This window comes from Diadema antillarum, unplaced genomic scaffold (genome assembly GCF_040938485.1).
Source record: "Diadema antillarum isolate AM-2024a unplaced genomic scaffold, OU_Dant_1.0 seq00000384_RagTag, whole genome shotgun sequence".
NCBI classification, from domain to species: domain Eukaryota; kingdom Metazoa; phylum Echinodermata; class Echinoidea; order Diadematoida; family Diadematidae; genus Diadema; species Diadema antillarum.
Window position 1 is genome coordinate 601,230 of NW_027271382.1, and position 21,078 is coordinate 622,307.

The 21,078-nt window shown below is 40.4% G+C and overlaps 1 pseudogene; it reads right to left on the reverse strand.

The window, feature by feature from the left end:
• LOC139731741 (alpha-N-acetylneuraminate alpha-2,8-sialyltransferase ST8SIA3-like) overlaps positions 1-19,074 on the reverse strand; it is a 29,165-nt pseudogene extending 10,091 nt beyond the window's left edge.
• Between the last annotated feature and the right edge of the window lie 2,004 nt (positions 19,075-21,078).

Sequence of the window (21,078 nt, forward strand, 5' to 3'; positions counted from 1 at the left end):
GGTTGTATGGCTATGGGATTCCGGGTGCAGGTTGGGTGGGTTTGAACGGAAATGAGCTAGACCCTATATAATACAAGTGATTTCACAAACTCACCGCGGACACTTTACAAGTCAGCAACGAAGCTCCTTTTACAACTGATAACACACTGGACAAACACATCCAGAGTCTCAGAGATCATGGAGATAATAAAAACCCATTACAGTATAAGCACTGTCAGTGGGGCCGAGCAGGTGTCGGACGACATGGACCAACAGAGCCGTGACATTATTGTCCCCGATTCACCCCATTGTATTTACTAAAATGCAATACATCATCGCGACAGAACGTCTTCTCGATCGATGAGCGAGCGAGCTAAACGTCTGTCCAGAAAAGGGAAAATGTCTACTTGATATTGTCGTTAAGCTGAAGCAATTAGCTCTGATCTGAGTAACTTAATATGTTTCTTTAGGCCCTAATCGTTCTTGGTTTTCAAAGTGTTGCTTAGTTTTGCTTTGTTATTACTTTTTCTGTTACTACGTGGGCTGCACGAAATTCAGAAAACCTATAAAGTAATCAAATAGGCCTAAAGCAATGTAGGCATAGAGATTTGGCCATTCCACACAGTTTGCGGGCTATGTAAAAAGTGGACATCCTTCTGTGTTTGCATAGTGACCTTATTTTTTTCCTTTTTCTGTGTGTAAATACTCCGAATATTGCTCTCAATTCTGGAAAAAAATGATCGACATGACACAGGCGACATGTTGGCAAGGAGTTATTGTATATGGGGAAACTGCAACCACAAACTCTGCCTTTTAGCAGTCCCCTCCATTTCTAACAAATTTGATTCGGTATTTCTCACAATATTTTATATAATTCACAGTATTTTCCTTGATTACAGTGTTGTAGTGGTTTTATGTAATTATTCATACATTTAACCCGTTCCATACTGAATACCATTATTTCCCATAGACTTAATACACAGGCCACCAGGTTCCCGTATGGAACAGGTTTAGTGTCTTATTGCAGTTTCATTTTTGTTTGGAATGAAATAAATGAAGTGAAAAGTATGATGAAAAGAGACGTCCCGGTACTTTTGTTCAATTTACTCCCCGGGATTTACTCTGAACTTGTATACAACACTTGGATGCTTTAAAATTTTTCAGATATGGATTATTTCATGTTGTGCTTTGATTTATTTCCTTTTCGTTTGCCAATGTGAGTTCCACTTCAGCAAAATAGTCGAATGTTTGTTTGCGTTTCAACTCAATTTGCAACTAATACAACAATAACTGATGTAGGCCCATACCGTATATAATTGCTTTACTTTTTGTACATTTTTGTATTTTCTTCTTTTTCTCTGCCTGCAGAGGAGTCACAGGAGTTCGATTTCGAGAAACTAATGGCTGGAATGATTTGCTTGCATTCGAGCGCCAAAAATGTGGGTTGCGGGCGTGATGTTTTTGGTCCTATACACGAAAACAACAACAACAACAACAACAACAACAACAACAACAACTACCACCATACTGTGGGTATACATTGTGGTATAGCCAAGCGAAACAAATCCGAGAAATAAGGTTCAGGAGATGCAACTCAATTCCGCGGAAGATCTCATGGTAAAGCCACAGAAACATGCTAGGCGTGGATGGAAGGAACTTCAGATGACTGACAGAATGCTGTCGAGCATGAACGTCCAAGGCCCTTTTCTTGGCAACAACATCATAATTATGACCGCGATCAACAACCCCGCTATATTATAATGTCATCCAAGGCTGATATGTTGCTGCAGTGTTGCTGCTTTGAAAACGACTATATTGATTGCAATTTGCAATATCCATGGTTCATCAGTGAAATTACTGTACATGATTGTCATAGTTAAGTTATTTGTTCTTAGGATGGGTATAGCTCCAGGGCGGTACGCAGTTTCCTTCATGTAGTTACTTTTTTTCTCCTTACGTGAACGACATCTCCCTAATCTCGATCTAGGTTACTCAAACTCGACAACGAACGTTACACTTACCCAGTGATAAAAACTACCTGCCTGCCACCACTCTCCCTCTTCCTTTACGTGTCAGACAACCTATTCCTAGACCTTCCCCTAAAATGTAATCTCCATCACCCACCCCCCCCCTCAAAAAAAACAAACACCCTACACACCCCTCATATAAAAACACATCATTTAGGACCATCGATACACACAAAGCACACGCACGCACACAAAACCACCATTAATACAAATCAAGTCTGTCAACATTTTAGTCAAGACTGACTTTATCACCACACCCCAATCCCCCCCCCCCCATGGGAAAAAAAAAAACAATTTGAGTAAACACATTCAATCAATGTACACATATAATGAAAGAAGACATCAATTCTATGAAATCTTCTGTGGAGTTTGCAAGGAAAAACAAAACAACCCCTCCCGTATTAAAAAAAAAAAAAGGAGAGTGATCTTGAAGCCTCGAAACTTGGCTATTGTCTTCACGATCAATCTGTCATATCATCCTCTTGACAAGGTTGGATCTTATTTTCTTCTTCTTCTTTTTTTGTGCCGTTGAATCATTATTTCTCAACGACTGAAATAAGGTCGCGAAAAGGGCGTTATAACTGGGCGACGCGGGAGGGAAGGACTGCTTACAGCGTTGTCATGACTACGCAGTTGAAGAAGCAGCAGCATAGGGTCTTATTCAAAAATGTAAAGTAACTGTGAATCATTATGAATAATGAACAAAATAACATGCTTTTATCATATCGAGGTGAAGTGACCCTATAAAAAGAGAGTAAGAGAGAGAAATAAAGAGAGACGGGGACAGAGAGGGAAAAGATGACAATGAATAACAAATTCATTGTCTGAATTTAATGACGCAGCAAGTTTGCCTTGGAACTTGAGTACTCAGTATTTACTTAACCTAAATCTCCTTCACTTTTGCTCTTTTTTCTCCTAGAGATGTAAACGCCCCATTAGTTGCTATACATTGCAAGTACATTCAGGCCTCTTTGATTTAGGTCTTGGTCTTGATTCATGTACAGTTTTCATGTGGATTCTGAACGAGCGCATATCATAACAAAAGACTTTGAATTTCCTTGGTGTGATCTCTCTGCCAAAGCACGCAGGAATATGCATTGCTTTGGCTGCAATGCATATGAGATCACATTACACGGTAAGTACAATTTTATACTATACACTTACACGATTATTCGTCATTATAAAAATGAAAAAACGATGAAGACAAACCAGAAAACATCATGTAAAACAAAACATTGCAATACAAAAAAATAACCACGACAGCTGTTCCTAAACTTAAATCCCAACTGAGAGCTCCAACAGTTACGATACCATGTCGCAGTTGTACACAATGCACTGGGTGACTCATCACGAACTCGACTCACGAATGTTTCAATTTAAAGGGAATTTAAAGGGAAGCTGTCCTGCTTTTGTGTAGGAATCTAAGTAAAGTAAAACGTGCGAAACTGGAAAATTTAATACAACAAAACAAAACAAAAAACTTCTTGAAATATTCATGCTATATCTTCCCGAAAAAAAGTTCGATATCACTGATTGTAATTACACAAATAATATTGCAATATATGATGTAAAAGGCAATAATGTCTTCACAACCACCCCATTTCCTGTTTCCCCTGCTATTCATTATTCGAACGGGAAGTGAAAACGAAATCTAACATCTAATCTACTATCTGTGATCAAAGCTATTAGTGATTCATGAAGATAAGTAAATTTTAAGTTGCACGACTTTCTTTTTATAGCGATTCTTGTCGTTGTTCACATCGCTAGGTTGTAATATTCGGACTTTTGTGTATAGGGCATACATCTTTTGCGCAAAAATATCAATGTGATGCGTTGACATCCCTTCGTCTAAATGTCACCCGCCATACACTGAGATTATGTTTTGCTTGTTTGATTGTATTTTTGTTTGTGTTTGCCTTTGTTTGTTTGTTATATAAATGGATTTTAATGACAGGTCCTATTTGTTAAATGTAACACAAACAGATGATCAGCTGTTGGTTGTGATCCGGATCATAATCCAGGATCATTTTGAATGATATTTGTGACCATGCGATGACCTTAGCGGAGGTTTATGGTCTCCAAAGTTAGTATAATTATGTGCTTCGCGAACGATTTTTCTGTACTATATGGGTGGTTTTTCTTACCGTCGTGATGACCTCTTCCCGATTCTGCGAGCTTTGAATGAACTTCTTCCAAATTGCAGTTCCGAGTGTAAACCGAATGTTTTCCAAAGAAATGACGTTAACTTTTTGGAGAACACCGCCCTCATCAGTCTTAAGTGCTTCTAAATGCATCAAGAAGAATTCTCATGATAAAGGAAGAGTTCATTATTACGTCCTTTATAGGGATGGAAATCTTAATAGCAAAAAGGAGCTGGGGCAAGGAAGGGGTCATAATGAAAGAATCGCGGTAGAGAGCAGCGTAGGATTCGCATTTATACCGCTTCAGAGGACAAGATGTTCCAAGGAGGTAACGTTCCACATAATGTTATCTTTAAAAAAAATGCTTGTCAGCTAGCGATCTGAAGTTTGATGCAGCTTCAGTTTCAGTGGTAAGTTTTGTTTAAAGGGGGAGCTCGTCTGTTTTTAAGTTGCTATTTTCATCTTCATCTTTACACAGCATAACGCGAGCATACGTCACGAGTTTAAAAACTGACTCATATTTCCATCTTCATCTTCACAGAAAATAACCTGATCAGATGTCATGAGTTTGAAAAACTGATGTTCTCTAGTTGTTGATGCAGAAGATCCACATGAACAGGAAACTTTGCGGGGATCAGAAATGTTTCTCGTTTTCTGTCGCGCATGCGCATGCGCACACACAAACATCATACACATTATTTTCTCCCTTTTGTTTACATCTCACTACCTACACGATTCTGATCCATAATCGAACAAGGTATCACCAATATTCTGTTGTCATCTAACGCGGTTACGTTTAACGCAGTCATACCGTGACCCTGGGTCATACTTCAAGGTACATGCTATGTGCTGACAAACTTCTAATCTGATTATCGAAGCGATGACATCATTGGTTGGCGCGTGACAGTGCGCCTCAGACTGCCAGCGAAGGTTTCTGCAAAAGCGATCACAACACTCTCCTACGCTCGTTTTCACGCTCGGGGACACACAAACACTGGTCCGACCGAAATGAGCCAAATTCAAGGCGAAGAATCTGATTAGGACGTCACTCCATTGGAGGGCAAATACGAGACGACAGACGGGAACACGCACTAATACAAGTTATTGCAAACCTTCAAGATCGCATGGGCTTAGTTGTCCGGCAAAAACCCGCAGACGTTGCGGTATCAAAACATTCAAAGCGGAATATCTTCATCAAGGAGTGCCTATAGGCCCCTATCTCTTTTCTCTATTCCACTACATTGTGACGTAAATACAATGTTATCTAATTTCACTTCTTATATCTCATCAGAATAGCTCAATCTTCATAATTTTACTGTTTTTCCTTCTATATTTTACCTTATTTCTGTCATCCTATTTATTTTTTCATTCCAATTTAAATCAGATCATTATGCCAGCCATCATCATGATAATCAATATCAAATGTGTGGGAAATCATTATCAATTTTCAATCTTCTTACACATAACTTCAAGATATTATTACAAGTCCAAGCTCCCCCCCCCCAAAAAAAAAGAAGAATAAATACATAAATAAAAATATATGGACCAGCTCCATTACCTACCAGCGGATTTGGCTTTAAATATGACATTTGCTATCGTAATCGTTTACACTGCATGTAGGCCTGTAAATATCAAATGTCATTCCCTGGCGCGGTGGGTAACGTTTGGGGTGAATGGAGGTGGACGCTTGGAAAGCAGGATTTCGAAAATGCATCATCAGCATCATAAAATTCATGACACATCACTGTAAAAACACAAGTTCACCCAAATTATGTGTTGGTTGAGTGCATGAATCAGGACCTCCCTGCATGAATGCTGCAATACTATATTAGAACACATGAGCGAAAGTTTGAGGAAAATGCGACAATTAGCAGATTTAGTTTTAGTGCCGCTATAGGGATCTGGGTGAGAAGATTACAACAGTTTGTCACAACTGCAGGACAACGATAATAAGAAAATGATGCACAAAATTCAAAATATTTCCATATTTCTAAAAAGAATAGCATTCGACTTTGACTTTTTAAACGGCTTTTCTTTGCCCATTGTTTTGTCTTATTTGGCTGACTCAGAACGTGCTTTCTCTCGCCTCATTGCCGAACAAACTAATAATTATTTCACAATCACTGCACAAGGTAATGATCCTATAGCCAGCACTGAAGCCCTTACTCATCACTCGCATCTAATGACGTCTTTATGACGTCATTGGGTATGACATTGGACTATCCCCATTAACATCTGTCAACGGTCGGCGGTGTAGGTACACCCAGTACTTCCTATACATTGTAGGTGGAAGTCCTGCCCTTCCACAATGTGTGAAGTGACTGCTTGGAAGAGAGAGAGAGAAAGAAAGAATTAAAAGTCTTCAAAGTTCACAAGAGGGGAAGAAATGTCTTGGTGGAAATTAGCACCAGATTGATAATCTTGCGTTGGACATCGTCCTACTTAAAGCCCGGTCGCACAGTGCTTTACGGCTTAATCACGGCCAAAACCCGTCAAAAAGTGATCTCCCGTGAAGCAGACGATGTTGTTCGCGTTGATGTCGAGTTTAAGACGAGTTTAAGAATTTATAGACATGACAGGACGCGGGGAAAAATCGGAACGGCGTCGGACGCGGCAAAAAGTTTTGAACTGCTCAAAATATTAGCCCGCGGACAACCACGGGCGGCACACGTAGTAAAGACGTGCAACACACGTGAAACACACGTGATAATCCGTGTTCCGGCAGTGATTAAAACTTGGGGAGACGCGGTAAGACGCGAAAGTTAAGCGGTCTGTCACGGGCAGAGCACGGTCATCGGACGCGTGTTACGCGTTGGTATCACGGGAAATAGCGTGTGTTTAGCGGCATATCACTGACAAATGGATTTCTCCGCGTACATACACGTGGCTGGACATGGTTAGCCGTGCTTAGGCAGTGCTTCAGCAGTGGAACAGCCGCCGACGGCCATACCCCGTACAAAGCACGGCCAAACAAAATTGACCAAAAATTACCACTTACGAACACGTCCACCAGATTTTCATAACTTTTTGTACGTGATTTAGACGTGGAGTGCTGTGTGACCGCGCCTTTAGGGGGAGGGATACTGTATACACATTGTACACAATATCCCTCCCCTTGTTGAAAGAAAAAGAAAAGTCAAGAAGTCTAGAGGGAGTGTGGAGTGTGAAATCAGGAAAGCCAAAGATCAAGACGTGAAATTGGGGAGGCCCTTTACACAACAATATCAAGGCAGAACATTATAAAGACAATATGCAGATAACAGAGTTCAATGTTCACTGTGCACTTGACGATGTCCAACTACTTTTTTTCCAAAGTTCAAGTCCATCTTGGTCAGTCCTTTGTTTTCTCCTATGATCCAAAATTAAGTTATTTACATGATTTTATACACTTACAGTTTTCGTGCTGTCAAATCTCACTCGCGTAATTGGAGTCGGGGGCAGTCCATATTATATTCATTCACTGAAGTTCCCTGTTTGTCATTGATGTTTTGCCGTCGCGTCACTGGTCGTGGTCAATGTGGGAAATCTTCCGCGTTGTTCATAGTCGCTCTCGTGTCACACTGCATGGTCGTCGGATCATTAATGTTTACAGCTTCGGAGATCGCGCTTGGGTCCCACATAATATCATGTCGAATCATTTTCCCCTCTTTGGAATCAAAATAGTCTGTCGCGGTTGTCCTGATGTGGCGTGCATGGTGGTCGTCACTCCGATGCGGTGCACGCTGTCTCTCACTGTCGTCATCTCAGTCCAATGTCGTGATTTCTCTTTGCAGTCTGGCCATGCTGCATGTGTTCGATGCTCGGGCCATGGATGAAATCCGAATCCACTCTTATTTCTCAGTTCAGTCGCATTTTTTTGTCGATCTGGCCATGCTGCACGTCTTCTCTTATCAGTGCTCGGGCCGTGGATGGCTGGTCCACTCAGCGATGTTCAATCGCAAGTTCTGTCGGCTTTTTATCCTGGTCAATGGTCTGGCCATGCTGCATGCTGCTGATATGCTCGGGCCGTGGACATGTCCACTCGGCGATGCGTGATGATCGCTTGATTCACAAAGTCTCTTGCATGTCAATCGCTGTTCATGTTCATGGTCACTGTTGTCCTCTGGAGCTAGGAGTTTGGCTCAGATTTATTGTGGTCACTTCCTCCATTATCAGTTTCTTGGCTCGCCATGCTCGTGTGCAGTCTTTTCGTTCACAGTCGATCAGCAGTCGATATCGGGTTCTGGTGCATGGGCCATGGTCAGTGTCTCTGTAGCTCGGAGTTTAATCTCATGTCCTAGTCGATCTCATTGTCGATCTCCCCCTTCCTCCATGTTGGAGGGGGCCGCTGTAGCTGTGCACTCAGCGTTCTACATCCTCGTCGCCATTTTTGTGTACGTAGGAACGGAGATGACTAGCTGGAGAGAGACATGAACACGACTTGCCTTGTGCAGGTCTGAGATACAATCTGTTTGTTGCAGCCAGTTTGGCCGATTATATAACACAATCCAATACAAGTATTTACAGTCATGGGATGAAGAGGGTGGGTGGCAGAGGAAGTGAGATGCAGGTGGTGATGTTTATGTGAGGTAATGAGGCATGGTGGTGGCTGGAGAAAGGAGTGTCGGATTGACCGTGAGAAAGACAGGAAAGAGTGACCAAAGCAGTGATGGTGGAATGATATGCATGAGCATGAGATGGTACAATTTCTTGTACTGTATACACATTTATGTACACAATAGCGGGAAGCGTTTTTTTTTTAAGACGGCACAGATTGGGGCATGGCGTGTGTTAAACCTATGGGAAAAACGTTGGGTTAGGGTTTTTGGTTATGGTTATGGTTAGGGTTAGGGTTAGGGTTGGGGTTAGGGTTAGGGTTAGGGTAAGGGTTAGGGTTTGATGGTTAGGGAGGTAGAAAATATAGAGCGACTAATTTTCCACATTGTCTTCCTTGAGCTGTATAATACTATAGTACTATGTAGTTTAAATCTCTGTTCGGGTTTGAATTCGCTCTGCCGTCCTCTCTCGCAACTACAAATATTACTAGTACCATATGTCTACTACTAATTTTATTACGTGCAAGGCTCTCTGTGTTTAAAAAAAAAATCCATGTCTATAGTAGCCAAATGACAGCTTATTTTTCCTTTTTGGGTTTTTTTAATAACTTTATCAGAACTGTAAAAAGCAGATGTTGTCTTAATATGCCCACGAAATGATCATCATTCATTCAGCTCCGAAGACACACCAGACGCGCAACGCAACATCTCGAGTACAAGACAGTGAATTGACGATTTTGTAGAATGTTTTACCTGCCGTGGGCCTCGGTGTAGTCCCGATTCGCGCGCCTTTTCCAATCTAATAATATCGCAGAGGAAACACAATTTGTTTGGAGGGCTTACTTCAACGCCTACGGTACCAACTCGTGCCATGTATCAAATACAAATTGGGAATATTCCACCATAAGGCAAGTAGAGGGTTTATATGATCTACAACATGTGTTACTCCACCATGGTCTTTGAACATTATGTATTACGCTATGGGATTTTTGATCGGTATACTCTTTCCGACATAATGTGCGGGTTTGATCATAAGACGTACGCCGGGACAATAAGGACTGCTAACGCGATAACAACGGGCAGTCGGCCATGTTTTTTTTCCATGTTTGTTTGTTTGGTTGTTTGGTTGGTTGTTTGTTTTTAGAGAGCGAGGTTAACTCTTGTAGAAAGTGCCCTCATCACGTCCCAACATCTCGGGTTTGTTATTAATCGTGAATTTATTCATTACGCAAAGAGAGGCGAGGACACGAATGGGCCTCCCTGATGTGCCGATTTTGACTCTGAACGTGTGAAAACAGGAAGGTACATCTAAATTCATAAACCAGTGAGGGCTTTCCTTTTTTTCCCCGGGTGACGAGATGGTACGATCGCATATCTGATCCTGAGAAGGTAAAAACAACAACAATACGCCTATGAACACACGCAAACAAACACGAGCTCAAGAACGAACAGGAACAGAAAAAAACAGCATGTCAATAAGTTCTCTAGTTTTGGTGAGCACAGCTTGAATGATCGCCTTGATTTCTCAAACATGACAGGTCCATGGTTAAACCTTTTGAGGTCAGTAGGTCACTGGCGTTAATTAGGTGACGTGAGAAGAAAAAAAAAAACACTGTGTAACACTCCGATATCCGAACTGGGAAACGTAGAATACATGTCAAGGTGCTACCATGGAGCTACTACTGGTTCAACCAACACGAGTGTCAAACTATACTGTAGGCCCATCACTGAGGACTTTCCGGTGAAACCCTGTGCTTGCGAGGGAAAAAAAAAAGTCTTGGTGTCGATATATCGTTCATTCACTCATTATAAAGGCTTACTTCACTTCAGAGAGAATTGATACACTTTCTAGTTGTGTTTCATGATAACCGTGACCTGCCTTGTACACTTGACCCCCTGATGTTACAGTGGTCAACATCATGACCTCCAGCCCATGTTTACGTCTGTGGACCTCAGACCGAAGGCCTCGCGAGTCATTCCCCACGGATCATAATGGACTCCTTAACCTGTGTCACCGTCGCGCTCTACCGTCCCAAATACAACTGTAATTCCTACACTTAAGAAGAAATCCACCCCAAAACATATAAACTCTAAAAGGAGAGGGGAAAATCCCTCCAGAACGTTCCAGAAATGGCAAAAATCGGATAAGAAACAAGGAAGTTATGACATTCTGAAATTTCAGAGTTTTTCGGGTAGCACTTCTTGACCAGTCGTTATGAATATTCAAGTCAGCAAGTTGATGATGTCATGCTCTCACAATTTCTTATTCATTTTATACACAGAAATGATCAAAAATATCGTATTTCAGCTGTATAATCATACAACTCAAGATAAAAAAGAACAAATGTTAACTCTGATATAGTTTAGTATGGGAACATGCCTTTACCTGCATTAGCTAAAGAAAACAATTTTTCTGAATTTCCGAACATACACGAATAATTGTGAGGGCATGACATCATCAACTGGCTCATCTGAATATTCATAATGACTGGTCAAGAAACGTTTTCAGAAAAAAAAAATGTGAAATTTCAAAATGTTATATCTTCCTTATTTCTTATCCAACTTTTGTCATTTTTGAAACTTTCTGAAGGGATTTTTTCCTCTCCTAATAGAGTTTTTTTTTCTGGGGGTGGATTTCCTCTTTAAGCACTTTCAGACACGTGCACATTTCACGTAATACTTGTCAGATCATGAACCAATAGACCTTCACACCAAGGAGGTATTAGACCAAGTAGGTACACGTGCTTGGCGAGCCTAGCACCTCTTTGGTCATACACGTGTACTGACACATACCCGGACGCGGTACATGTATACATTTGTACATACACATTGTCGCAAGGTGTAAAAACCCATATATTACACCAGGGCTCCCTATACCCACCCCCTGACTACACGAAAGGATACACTAAACACGCGCAAGCCCAAGGCAAAACACAACAGGTGCAAGATACGACGCTTCCGGTCAGTGTCGACAGCTGTCGACTTGCAAATCAATTGTTCACACGTCGTTCTAACTTCTGTGACAATAATTGTCCCCTTGAGAGACCATGGTAAGGAAACGGCAGTATTTCACGGACACAGCACTTTGAAAAGAAACATTTGTACAACCTCCGATTGGAAAATACTTGTTTGCCACACTATTGTAAACAGATTAAACTGAATCGTGCTCGGGCTTCGTGATCGTGTATTGAAGAAGGAAGGTGATGAAAAGATCGACAGAAAAAAGAATGTACGAAAGAAGACGAAAAGGACGAAGAGACAGAAAGGGGAGGAAATACGAAAAAGAACAGACTCAGAGGAAAAAGATCGAAGGAAGAGATAAGGGCTTTTTACAGTTGTAAAATTTTGCTTAGCCCCGGACCAACGGTGGGGCTAAGGGGGGGCCTTAGCCCCACCGTTGGTACGGGACTATCCTTAGCCCACTTTCTGTTTACACTCGTTTTTGCCAAAGTGGGCTAGCCCCACCGATAGTACGGTACTATCTGGCCCTGCAAAATAGCAGGGGTTAGCACCGCAATTGCGGTGCTAGCACCGCAATTGCGGTGCTAGCACCGCAATTGCGGTGCCAAGCAAGTGAGTGTAAACAGAACGAAAAAATAATCCTGGGCTAAGCGACGGAGACGAAGTCCGACCCTCACTGACCAATCAGAAACGAGGTAATCAAGTGCTGCCGGTGCGTGCGTGTACGTGTACAGTACACAGCGTAATTATGAATATTCATGTGGTTTGGAAAGTCCGGGGCTAAGAAATACGAGTGTAAAAAGGTCAGTTTTCTCCTTAGCCCCGGACAAGAGATAGTACGGGACTAATTGGCGAGTGTAAAAAGCTGAAAAAATTGGTACGGGACTAACGATAGTCCTGGGTCAGAGAAAGTCCGGGGTTAAGAAACACAAGTGTAAAAAGCCCTATAGAGAAAAAAAGAAAAAAAGGAAGACCACTGAGGAGGAGAAAAAGATAGGTGTTGAGAGCATGGACCCTACTGAGAGTGATGAAGAATACTTTACCCATCCGATGGCGTCTCGTTCGTCACGTAATGGCAAAATTATACCAATCACAATTGAATGGAAAGAAATCATTGCTCCTCGCTCCATGCAGGCAACTCGCCAACAAAAACAACGTATGCAACAGCCACTTGATCGCCACAAAGAGATTTGCAGAACACCGTCATCTCTTTGTTATTGTCGAATATATTGTCGAATAATATGTTGCCATGGTGACATTATTATTTTTTATGAAATTTATGGTTAACTTTTTGGTTACAATAGATACGTAGGCCCACCATGGTATTATCGTTTGTTTGATTATAGTATGTTCATAAAATGTCAGTGTATAGTGTGTTATTGTGTGATTGTATGTATGGGGTTCAGCGGAACACTGCACCTGTCCACGTATGTTATACTTAGTGTAAATGTCATTGTTTTGTTATCAGTTATGATTGTATGTGCAGGGCCCCCAGGAAGAACAGTACAATTGTACCTACCTGCTAATGAGGCTACCCTGTTGAAATAAGACTGACTAAGTAAATGAATGAATAAATAAATAAATAAATAAATGAATAAACAAATAAATAAGATAAACAAATAAATGAATAAACAAATAAAAAGCTATAATCCTAGTTATCATGATAAACGGTCGACAGTATAATTTATTTACGCTAGCTATATCTTCTGTGCGCCTGTCAAACAAGGTAACTGATATTTCATTGAAAACTTGCGGCAAAGAGTTGTAGAGAGCTGTTCCAAATTATACTCAGTCATGTCGACTTTAGAAAGAATAATGTCAAATCAAACGATGGAGGTGATCGGTAAAAGCTCAGATGTTTCATCAAAATCAGACCTACATTGATAAAGTTTTAATATTGTAAAGTGCTTTCATAAAGTAAGTGAATTCCAATATGAATTTCAAAAAAAGACATGTAATTTTCTCATCAAGTTAATGTTGTGTTGCAAACTTTCATGCGTCGAATGCTCTAGTTGTTTTGCTGAATTACAAAAGAGAGAACAAAAAAAAAATATATGTATGATATTTTTGCACACAAACTACTAGTGGGGGAGTTGTGAGTTTATTGATAATGATGACAACGTCACGTTGATTTGTTAATCTGTAATTTGTATGAGTGGTTTCAACTGATATCACTACTTGATAAAATGTACAACTGTAAATTCATAAATGTTTTTGATATTGATGAAGCCAACGTCTATACCATTCGATTCACCTGATTTTGGTCTATGTATCACAGGAAAACTTGAACATATTATGGTGGAATTATTCGTTATTGTGTCAGCCCTGTACCCATTTCAAAACAACTACCCCCACAACATTATTTTCTTCAATGGTGCATTTACATAAGTTCATCAGACTTAACCACCATTCATCTGTAGACATCTATAATACTCCACGTTTGAAGACGGTGTAATCTTTTCAAACTTTGCCAAGGAAACTTAGCCTACGTTTCGCTCACTTTTGACGTACTTTACATGTTGGACCTACCGTCACGGAAACCTCAAATACAAATAAGGAAGAAAATCGCAGAAATGTAGCGTGGTCCATATATTTCGTGGGCAGTGTAAAGTTCATTCATCACTAAGGTGACTTTTTTTTTTTACCTGGTTGCGTGGAGCTCTCTATAATAATACGAATTGACAAACACGTTGAAGGGAGCGTATTCAATGCACCAATGGCTGAAGTAGAACATATAAAGGAGAAAGAAAAATACACCTGATCCTTATTTTGTCTCCGTTTAATTGGGGTCAGCACAGACTGGCTAGCGGCCAGAACTAACACTCGTGTTGACCACGGAGGCCAGACGGGCAGAGCGCCGACATAAAAACCCCAACTGCGCCTTCCTTCCATTTATTTATGCTGGCCTCATTTGACCTGCCATGTTAGAAAAATATATATACGTATATATAAAGGCCTATAAATGGCTGCGTCACATCGATCATCCTTGCACGGTTCCATCGCACTTTCTCACGGTCAGGCCATAGCCAGGCGACTGCACCCATTCGGACTTTGGATGTTCTTTTGCTCATCTGTTAAGAATGGGCCCCTATCAAAAGCCAAATATAACTGCACCCGACGTAAACCAAGTCGAGCTCAAGCCAATCGGCTATAAAAAGTTTGGAATTCGCTCTTATACAATTGTAATTTAGTCCAATCTAATATCATATAGGCCTATAAGGTTTTTGTTAGTAATTTGAAAGTGAAAAAAATCAGAACTTCAAATCATTGAATACTGATAAAAGTTGGACACATTTACACAAACGTTTAAGATGTAAATTGTGAAAGTTTAAAGTGTATTCTAAAGCCAAATCGGCAACTCTGTATGATACTGCTCTTGAGCAGCTCATTGATTCTGATTTTCCTTTTTCTCAAATACATTTTTTTTTTTTTACAGACAGCTTTTGTCCCCCGAGGAGACACTTAAAAACGTATTTCTCTGATTATATTGCAGGTACAAGTTTGAGGAATGTTTTCCTCATAACAATCTTGATAATTCGTGATATATATATATATATATATATATATATATATATATGTTATAGAGCCTATATCAACTGAATTGGACAACAGCTCCACGGCATGATCACACAGGGTTAACAATTGTAAAAAAATGTACAATTCATAACGTAATGTGTCCGATTTTCCCCTAATTTTCACTGATCTATACTTCTCTGATTTTTCTGTTTTCATGCAAAACAAAGTTAGGAAGGATTTCTCTTTTGATCTCTCTTTTGCTTTCTCGATTTCCATAAGAGAACACTCCACGTGTGGAGACTATTTCTTTTTTTATGACAAACTAGAAGACTGGATAACAGTCTATGAACCACTTAAAAATACGCTTTTTCTAAGCTTTCCCCCCGCTCCACCCGTTGGGAACATTACCTATTTGCCTGGCCGGTGTGTAAACCGCATCATTTTAGTTGGTGTATATTATTCTACATCAAATACCCAATGTATAAATGACGTAAAATAAACATTCCAGGCAGCTTACGTCTCTCTCCCTCTCTAAAACTCAAGAAAAAAAGCTGGGAATTGATCGAATGAGCTGTGTGAAGTTGTCTTGTCAATAGTAGCGAACATTATATTCGCCGGAGGCTGACATATGATTTGTGTGGAGTGCCTTGGCCCTCCCCCATCCCTCCCTCCCCCCCCCCCCCCGCAAAAAAAAGAAAAGAAATGGAGACGTTTTACTGTTCTGTTTTCTTCTCCGCGGTCGATAACCTTACTAAAAACAATTTCCTCAGATAGTCATGATCGAGCCAATGGTGACACAAATCAATGGATCACAAAATTATCAAATCGTCAAATTACAAACCAAAATCATAGGCAGAAGTATTCTAAATCTGCATGGTTTTGTAAGATTTTCTGTACCCAAGACTTGGGAGAGTTGTTAAACTATATGGCATAATCGCTTTTCATGACTGGCATATTTCGATGAATACTACTGTTAGGCAAAAAAAAAAAAAAAAATCAAAATCAAAACAAAAAGACATCAAACTTCCAAATTCCAGAACGTCGTTACTTTTGTCCGAATTGAAGTAAATTTGCCATGCTCCTCAATATGTTTAAGTCTCCGCATCAAAGTCAACTTTTACACGGAGTGGCTTTTTTGTCAGATATAATCGAATATTAGATTAACAAAAAGAAATTAAACTTATAAAGTCCATTCAAAAATTCTACAACTTCCGTACTTTATGTCATATTATAAGGAAATGTGTACGTTTCATTTTGTTTGACTATTCTCTTCATCTCTTGTAAAAAGGCTCGGATGCATTATGAAAGTATGTTCTCTAGCTAGGAGAGAAACATTCGTATAGGAAGTGGAATTAGAAACCATCTCCCGGATATAACTGTCAAGCACAGACACGATTCGTGGTGTCATGGTCATCGCCGGATGGCAAGCATATTTTGTAGTCCCTTTTTTTCGTTTTTTTTTTTTTTTTTTTGGTCGCGATGCACATGGGTCAACATGTGCTCGGTCGACAGGTATGTGACCAGATAATTTGTGAGGGTCAACTCCAGGGTGTGTGGGTCAATTCCAAGATTGTGTGATTTGCGCGCTCGTCGTGCCAGCACTTGTAATGGTTATAGAAGAGTGTCGTTGCTGATTCGTCAACATTATCCTTCGAGCGATTAAACTCGGACATTTTATACAAAATGGAGAGGGTTCCCTGGAGTTCTGTTGAGTTTTATTCCTGAATAGGAAAAAGTACAATGCGTTTGCGAAGAGTGTGGTTGTACTCTTGTGATCGGTTAACTGACGAGGAATGTAAAAAGAAAAAAAACATCTTTGATACACTAGACATGTTCAATGAGGTACAGAGATTATCCCGAACGAAATAACAACAAACTAAAGTTGAGGCATATGTAAACACATGCATTCATGCTACCTCACTGCTTGGAACAAAGATGACAGAATCTATACACCCTAAATCCAGGAGGGAAACTGAGAAACGATTAAAAATATATACATCGACCTCTTTTAAAAAATTAATTCGAAAAGTTGGAATGCCAACTGGGATTGCTGAGTCTCATCTCACAACACAAAAAGTCCAGTAAATATCTTGCTTGACTTCATCGTGCATAAAAATAGTGCTGGGCAGAATATTTGTACATGTCAGATGATAATGAGCAAAATTTACGCTCGTAATGTGTAGCAATGACGTATCGTAAGATTATTCACTCCATGTGCAGTGCTCGGCTAATTGGTGACAAAAGCAATGACAGTAATAAGAGTACTGACCTTACAAAAATGGAAATGCATTATCCACGGTGGGAACACTGTAATATGTGTAATTTTTACATTCAAATGATACGAAGTATATGAACAGTAAGTTATATAGGCTATTAGCTAAGTAGTGTATCAATTTTAGATCAGGGAATTCAGACACCGATAATCAGGATGTATATCCTTGTCCTTGATGGACAAAGTTTGGTCTGATGGACAAAGTTTGGTCTCTTCGTTTTTACCGCCGTTTTCAAACGATGACTCCAATTGAATACTTCTGTTCCTACACCTCTTTTAGTGCTTTTATTTGATTTCCATTCAAATCTTCACACACAAATCATGCGTGCATAACATTATATGTAAGTATATTGGGCATATTCTATATAAGTTATTAGTTATGTATATTATATACACACAATGAATATACACATACGAACTCTCCCGCCATATATATTCACGTACATATATACATACAAACACACACGCACACACACAACACATACACGCACTACACATTGCACACCAAACGTTGGTGCCAGACTGTAGTAAGAACAGAAAGCTGTACCACCCTTCTTAGAATGAGAACAAACTAATGTGACAAGAAGAAGTGTGGGCATGTAAACATCCTTCTTTCCGCCTTTTCTATAAAACCATCCTTGATACATTCGGATTAAAGTGTCACATTCTTACTACTTAAATCTCGTCTCCTGTTGCTGATACTCATTCGGCCCATACAACAAATGTAAGTAATGATTCCCTTGCGATTCCCTGTTTTGTTTTGTTTTGTTTTGTATTGTATTGTTTTGTATTGTTTTTTTACATGAAGCAGTCGAAAGAAAACTATACGAAACGCGCTTCAGGGCACCTCATCGAAAGGTCACGCGGAACCCAGAGATATTATCATAGGCAGGAGAGTGTTAATATCTGGGCCCCGTCTTATAAAGACTTGTGATTGATTCAAATCTATCACAACTTTACGATTGAATGCAAATCCATCTTATAAAAAGTTATGATTGAAATTAAGACGGAGAACTGCAATCAATCAATCACAGGTTGCGATTGATTGCAGCTTTCAAGAGATTTGCGATTGATTTCTATCACAATTTTTACAAAGACAGGGCCCTGGGTACATCTCCAATTTTGTCGACTGAATTGAAACATTCAAATACAGAGACAACAAGCAATGTCTTCTGTCACTGATAGATGACGAATCACCCGATTTCCTTTTCTTATAGTATAATACCTTATGCATAATCTAATCCTGGGGTTATCGACTTTGGCAACATTTTTAAAATAGAGGCCTACTACATGTGATTGCTAAATTGAAAATTATCTAAATGACTGCACAGACTATACCAAGCAAAAAGGAGGTAAGTAAGCCTACGTTGTTGATTTTTTAAGTGGAAATAGATAAACTATTGAATTGAATTGAATTGAATTGAATTGAATTGAATTGAATTGAATTGAATTGAAACACGTGGTCCCCAGCCCTGGATCCAAGCTTACCTGGGTAGAATTCCGGTGGTACCGGCGAAGTCCCGGTAGGCCTGCTGGAGCTGGGCGAGGGGAAGGTGGTCGGGTGTCTGGATGAAGAGGAGGAAGAACACGGCGACGGTGAGGGAGATGAGGAGGACAATGCGACGTCCAGTTCGAACCAGCATGTTGACCTGATTATCGACGGTTACACCGCAAGGAGGAGACCCGACGAAAACGGAGGGCGACGCCGTGGTGGCTGAGTAGCGTGGATCTCTCCTCTGCGCTACGTCAGGTGTGTTTCCAACATGGGTTGTTCCCTTCGCGTGACAAATCAAAAAGACGGCTGGCAATTATCCACTCCACGTTATCCTTATCTCAAATCGCTATATTCCACATTGTTTTATAATCTACAAAGCCTCTAGCGGTGAACTGGGTGCAATGATGAAATACAGAAGTCTACAATAAATCCTCGACTCTTGTCACCATTGCTCGCAGACTGCCCTCGGACCTTCTCTTCAATCGCTGTGTTGCCGGGGAGTCGCATGTGATCGGTATGATATTCGTCCGAAATGTCACGCACGCACAATCTGATGGGTGAAAAAAAAATGAGAAGGCACACTTCACTTTTTCTAGAGAGAGCGGCGGTGATCATGGAGACATAAGCACTCCCGTGCTGCTCCAGTCCCGCTGCGCAGCCGCACTGATTGAACTCTTCGTCTCTCGTGGCCGAAGATTTGACGAACTGTACTCGAATGTGATGTCTTGCGTTCGACTGACTAACCAAAAGGAGTCGACATACACATAAATTCGCTTAGGTTTAATTCTCACTTTGAGTTGTACCTCGATCACGTGAGCACGTGCATCATGACGACAGGCAGAGATGGAGAGGGGTGGAGGGCTAGATAAAGAGAAACACTGGAAGAAGCAGCGGAGGGTGAGTGGGGTGGTGGTCTTTTCTCTGTACCGTCTAGCGTGACTACGTGACTGACCTCTCCATTTGCCGAGACTGCTCATTGAGTGGTGCCTGTCAGCTATGAAGGAATAGTCTCCATCAACGGACCCTTGTATGTTTTGCTACTTTTTTTCCATACATTGCAATTGGCTCTTGCAAGAGTAATTTTGCCACTTTACATCATATTTAGTTGCTTGGTAAATTCTTTGAAAATCTCTGCACAACTGTTTAATCATTGCCACACGATATGGATAATTGATTCCCCTTTGCTCAGATATCACATTAGACGAAAATGATCAAACCCATCGGTATTTCTGAAAAGATGTCCTTTGGCATGAAAGTATCAGATGATCTATGTAATTTCATAAATTATCAAATGGTGTGTTACAGAGACATACCTCGTTAATTTAGATTTTTACATAATGGTGTGACAAACTATTTAAAGATCTGGACGCGTACGGTGACTTAGGTTTGTAAAAACAGTTGATATTCTGCTCTAGGAGCCAACAAGGCATGCGTTTCGAAGTGTATAGAAAACGTATTCATCTTACATACGGCAAACAAGTGTACTTCTTTTATTGGATATACATGTACTGTTTTCCGAAAGTTATCTCAAATAGCCAGGGGAAAACGGGAAAAAATATTATCCGAGACTAAAACTGTAGGCCTACCGCGCAGAACAGAGATTACGGACGTGACTGAAGTTCTTTGATCTTTCAATCTTTGCGCAGGTGCAGCTTATGTACGGGAAGGGCGTACGAATTGCAAGATGAGTTTTGAGATGTCTGCATTTAATTACCGAATAAATCAGAGTCTAAGGCTATCCTTTAAACACCTCAGAACCATAATTCATAACATACCTTAACATACCACAAAATAAAACAAAAACATCACCTTTACCAATCTCGGACGTATAATGTGCAATTAGTCTGCAGCCGATAAATCATTGCTATTTCTTCCATCTTATTATCTTTCTAACTTTTCTCTCTTTTTTCAGTGAGGATTCACAACCTTGGCATCGAGGCGTGCATCAGTAAAGCCGCGTATTTACATTCAAGCAGGAGAGCAAAATAAACTTTCGTACAGTCGACTGGTGCTGCAATTCGCACTGATCTGGGTGAGAGAAAAAAAAAATGATCGTGACTGCTGAGCCAAGACGATTCTTTGTTTGATTGTTCGTCAGCGTGAGGGATGTTCAGGAGGAACATGGATTTCACCAGGCGTCGCGGCGCGACAC